This window comes from Bos indicus x Bos taurus, chromosome 6, assembly GCF_003369695.1.
Source record: "Bos indicus x Bos taurus breed Angus x Brahman F1 hybrid chromosome 6, Bos_hybrid_MaternalHap_v2.0, whole genome shotgun sequence".
Lineage (NCBI taxonomy): Eukaryota > Metazoa > Chordata > Mammalia > Artiodactyla > Bovidae > Bos > Bos indicus x Bos taurus.
This window is the reverse complement of record NC_040081.1, coordinates 196,417-202,416: the sequence shown is the minus strand read 5'-3', so window position 1 is coordinate 202,416 and position 6,000 is coordinate 196,417. Positions and strand designations below refer to the sequence as shown.

At 38.1% G+C, this 6,000-nt stretch overlaps 1 pseudogene; it reads right to left on the bottom strand.

Moving 5' to 3' along the window:
• Positions 1-1,797: 1,797 nt before the first annotated feature.
• On the bottom strand, positions 1,798-2,729 carry LOC113894770 (annotated as a pseudogene).
• Positions 2,730-6,000: the final 3,271 nt, after the last annotated feature.

Genomic DNA, 6,000 nt, shown 5'->3' with positions numbered 1-6,000 from the left:
CAAATGTGTTTTCTAGGTAATTTTCTAGGCATTAGAGATATAAAATACAATAATAATACCAGAAAATTCTACTCTCTTGGAGTGTATAGAAGGAGAAGGAAATGAGACAAATAAATTATTGCATGTATTTAACATATCATCTGTTTTTAAGAAAAAAATATATTGTTAATGGGATAAAGAGTGATTATCTCATTATATTAGATTTTCAGAAAAGAATTTTCTTAGAAGGTGGTATTTGAATAGGCACATACATGATTTAATAGAAATATATTTATTAACACTGGATTGAGCACTAAAATATTTTGGAGCCTATTAACTTCCTTACAAGGTGTTTCATGTTTTTTTTTTTTTTAATATTTCAAGCTATTATGTCAGTGAGTATGTCCGTATGTATACTGTATGTCACTGAGTTCAGTGTGAGAATTGGCATGGTATAAAACAGACTCTACTTGAACAATTACTTATGAACATTTGGAACTGAGCATACTGCAGAAGGCTTCCCAGGTGGCGCTAGTGATAAGGTACCTGCAGGAGACATAAGCGATTCTGGCTCAGTCCCTACGTCTGGAAGATCCCCTGGAGGAAGGCATGGCAACCAACTCCAGTATTCTTGCCTGGAGAATGCCATGGGCAGAGGAGCCTGGTGGGCTACAGTCCAGGGTCTCAAAGAGTCAGACACGAGTGAAGTGACTTAGCACACAGCACGCTCGTGCTATAGAGAGAAAGGATGATGATGTGTGGAAGGCACAGGTAAACAGGACTCTGTGATGCCCACAGGTAGAAACTATCTTTAAAATAGTGACAGAAGGGAAAGCTAGGAAATGATGACTTTGAACTTTCTTAGTTCATTGAATGGGCTAAAGTAAAACAAGACCCAAAAAGGCAGCAGAGTATTCATGCAAAATATGTTAACTATGATGGACACACAGTAGGCAATACAACTGAAAGGATGAGTATAAGAAACAGTCTATGCTCAGCTATAACACCAGCCAGAAAGGTGGAGCACAGCTTCTGGGGCACAACAGCTATGTAAAGTTCAGTTTTACACATAGCCAGGAAGCAGTTATGTACCAACAATACTAAAAATGAGGTTTTTTTTTTTTTTTTTTTTTTTTAAGAATTGTGTGTGGTTTAGGAGGAAAGAGAGAGAAGCAGAAGTCACACACCCTCCTTCCCTGTGTGTCTCTGTGTATCTTTTTCTGTCTTCTATAAGGACACTCTCATTGGATTTTGGGTTCACTTTAAGCTCATCTTGACTCTTACCTTAATTACATCTGCAAAGATATTATTTCTGAATAAGGTGACATTTGAATTCTGGATGACATGGATATTTGGAAGACACTATTCATCCACAGTGCTTCCATGTTGGCTCAGAAGTTGAAGAATTTTCCTGAAATGCAGGAAACCCAGGTTTAATCCCTGGAAGGTTTAATCCAGGAAGATTCCCTGGAGAAGGCAATGGCTACCCACATTCTTTCCTGGAGAGTTCCATGGACAGGGGAACCTGGCAGGCTACAGTCCATGGGGTGGCAAAGAGTCAGACATGACTGAACAACTCACAGTTTCACTTTTCATACACCCACAACATACATCATTTTACATATGATACAGAGCTATTTTATTTTACATTGAACTGAACTGAAACTAAGAGATCAAATAGCCAATTTATAACTCTAAATTTATGGTCTAGTGAGTTGACTACATAATTTGAGTCATCATCTCTACAAGAAGATTTAATCAACACTATGTAATAGATCAAATTTCTTTTGGACATACAGATCTTCAACCAAATTGTATTTAGTGATTCATTAATTTCCTGACACTCTCTTTCACATCTTTGTTCCTGAGGCTATAGATCAGAGGTTTCAGCATGGGGCTCACCACTGTATAAAACACAGAACCTACTTTGACCATGAGCCATGAGTTTTTGGAGCTGGGTACACAGTAAAGGAACGAGACAGTCCCATGGAATGTAGTGATGGTGGTCAGATGGGAGGCACAAGTAGAGAAGGCTTTTTTGGTGAATCCCAGCATAGGGCATTTTTATGATAGTGGAAAAAATGGAAATATAAGTAGTGAAGATAATTGCCAGGCTGCTCACCTTATTGAATATGGCAATGGCAAAACAGAGCACTTGGCTGATGAAGGGGTCAGAGCAGGAGACGGAGACGATGACAGAGTGCTGACAGAGAAAATTATTTTTGATGTTAGACCCACAGAAAGATAATGTCTGGAGAAAATAGGTGAGTGTCAGGAAGGAGAACTATACCCCATGTGTAGGGACAGGCCATTAACAATGCACAGAGCTCTGGGGACATGACCACTGTGTAGAGTAGAGGCTTACAAATGGCCACAAATTAGTCATAGGACATCACTGCCAACATGAATGCCTCTCTCACTGCAAACACACAAGCCAAGAAGAATTGCATGATGCATCCTGTGAAAGAGATGGTTCTGTCTTCCACAACCAAATTCTCCAAGAGTTTGGGTGTAACTGTGGTGGAATAGCAGAAATCAATAAAGGACAAGTGACTGAGAGAAAAGTACATGGGGATGTGGAGTTTGGGACTGATCCTGATGATGGTGATCATGCCCAGGTTCCCCACCACAGTGACTGCATAGACGGTGAGGAAAGCCAGGAACAAGGGAACCTGGAGGTCGGGATATTCTGAGAAGCCCAAGAGGGTGAGCATGGCCCTGGCACTCTGATTTCCTTCAGTAAACCACATGATTGTTATTGGAGAGAATCTTAAATAGTGATAATAAAATGATAACAATGATAATGATGACAGTCCATGGATATCTCATTTATTGTGTGGCAGACATTGTGTTAAAATATTGGTACATTAGTTTTGACCACTAAATAAGACTTTGAATTTCAAAACAACCAGTCTCATATTTTACAAAGGAAATAGAAGCATATATGAGTTAAGACACTTTTGAATTAACACAACCTGCTAGTGATGAGTTAGATTTGAAGTTGATCATGAGTGACAGATATTGAATTTAGTGTAGAGTTAGAGACAAACATTTTCTATAGTGTTGTAGAAAAACATGCTTTTCATAGTTCCACCATTCTGAAGGTCTGTGCTGTTTAGTGGGAGTAACATAACAATAAATAAAAACATAGCACTCAAATTTATTTTAAAAAGCAGGAGGAGTAATATTTTTAGAGGCCATAGTACTTCTATCGTTATGTTCAAACTGAAGATCATCAAAAAGGCAGAAGTCATGAGTCGCCACAAGAATTTTCACATTTTGGAAAACATAAATGAACATTGAAGGAAATAAAGCTCTATTTTCAAGTTTTCCAATGATTTGTTTGATGCTAAAATTATTGGCTTTGTGTTCAATGCAGTGACCTGGTAAAGTAATGAAGTTGTATTACAATTTGTAGTACCCTCACTTTTGTTTTCTTTCCTGTTTGACTATTTATCACTTCTCTCACATAATGCCACTGATGCTCTCAATATAGTCTTTTAACTTTTTTGATCAATATCTCTTAACTTGCTATCAATATTTTTAATCTAATAAATTTATTAAGAATATTATAGAATTAAATGCTTATAGACTATCTGAATTACAGAGTAACTTAAAATGTATTTTGCTCAACTCTTTCACATTCTATACTGTTTCTCAAGAAAACCAGAGAATACAGTAATAAACACAAGTGGTTAAATTATCACCCTCAAAACTTCTGGTGACAGGAATATTGAGTTTGATTAAAACTACAGGTGATAATCTTGCTTTGAGTCATACAATCATTATTTGTATACGTTATTTTGAGAAAGCAAAAGCATCTTGTACTGGTAAGCAGTTTATAACAACAGAAGTATATTTATTTAGCAAAGATTTTAAAATAAGTTAACCAATAACAAGCACACATCTGAAATATTCATTAATAAAAGGACTATTAGTTTGACTCTCATAAACACAGATGTAATTTTAGTTTTGTCTGACTATGTGAAGGGAGAAATAATTCATTATTTCTTGAATAGCTTTATGGTACTTTTGACACTCAAAAAATGTATTTCCTATATGCAGAAAAGGGAATGGGTGGGAAGTGGAAAAGAGTTAGCGACAGACAGACTGACACAATGAAAGAAGCAAGGAGTTGGAAACATAGATTTAAATTCAGCTCCAAGCTTTGATATTTACTGTATGATCTTTGGTGAATCACTCAGATTTTATGAGCGTCAGCTTCTTTATCAGTAATAATGACATGGTAATATATATACTATAGGTGTATAGGTATTAAGTTAGAAAATGACATTAATATAATTAGCACAAGGTCTGACAGTTATGCAGTTCAAAATATATAGGTTTTTCCACCCTCATCAATTTTAATTCTTAATACTCTGAATAATTGGTATTATTTTTAAACACATATTATTTTAAACAATCTAAGAAACAGATCAAGGATCAAGGTTGGCAGCAACAAAACCACAGGAACAATTTGTGATGTCAAATAGTAGCTCAACTCTTTTTCTGAATTTCCTCTTGGCCCTGTTCATGTTAATTAATCAATCATTATCCTTCAATAAATTGTCTCTGTTCCCCCTTTGTTTACTCATTATTATCTGACTTTTATTAAACATCCCTTTTTAATCTCATGGTAACCTCAGTTTAGTGGCTCAGTCGTGTCCGACTCTTTGCGACCCCATGAATCGCAGCACGCCAGGCCTCCCTGTCCATCACCAACTCCCAGAGTTCACTCAGACTCACGTCCATCAAGTCAGTGATGCCATCCAACCATCTCATCCTCTGTCCTCCCCTTCTCCTCCTGCCCCCAATCCCTCCCAGCATCAGAGTCTTTTCCAATGAGTCAACTCTTCACATGAGGTGGCCAAAGTACTGAAGTTTCAGCTTTAGCATCATTCCTTACAAAGAAATCTCAGGGCTGATCTCCTTCAGAATGGACTGGTTGGATCTCCTTTCAGTCCAAGGGACTCTCAAGAGTCTTCTCCAACACCACAGTTCAAAAGTGTCAATTCTTCGGTGCTCAGCCTTCTTCACAGTCCAACTCTCACATCCATACATGACCACAGGAAAAACCACAGCCTTGACTAGACAGACCTTTGTTGGCAAAGTAATGTCTCTGCTTTTGAATATGCTATCTAGGTTGGTCATAACTTTCCTTCCAAGGAGTAAGCATCTTTTAATTTCATGGCTGCAGTCACCATCTGCAGTGATTTTGGAGCCCCCAAAAATAAAGTCTGACACTGTTTCCACTGTTTCCCCATCTATTTCCCATGAAGTGATGGGACCGGATGCCATGATCTTCATTTTCTGAATGTTGAGCTTTAAGCCAACTTTTTCACTCTCCACTTTCATTTTCATCAAGAGGCTTTTGAGTTCCTCTTCCCTTTCTGCCATAAGGGTGGTGTCATCTGCATATCTGAGGTTATTGATATTTCTCCCAGCAATCTTGATTCCAGCTTGTGTTTCTTCCAGTCCAGCGTTTCTCATGATGTACTCTGCATATAAGTTAAATAAGCAGGGTGACAATATACATGGTCACCTAGGCTCAGCCAACTTCCCTGTGATGCTGCTAACCTACACTGAGAAAATCAACTTCTTCTTTTCTTGAAACTGTGGTTGTTATGGCAGTTTCTGACTCTTGCTGCTGCTGCTGCTGCTGCTAAGTCGCTTCAGTCGTGTCCAACTCTGTGCGACACCATAGACGGCAACCCACCAGGCTCCCCCGTTCCTGGGATTCTCCAGGCAAGAACACTGGATTGGGTTCCCATTGCCTTCTCCAATGCATTAAAACTTTAATTTCTCCCTACTAACTAATTTATCAAATCTAAATTTGTCTGCTCAGTTTTACCTAAACTGTATTATCCTATTATCCTAGCTGTATTCTCCAGTTTTCAACCTTCTCTGCTCATGTCAGTATTCTCAGAATATAAGGCCTGTAATTTCCTCTTTTTCTTACATACTGATGTAGCACTTGAACGGATAAGGCAATGGCACCCCACTCCAGTACGCTTGCCTGGA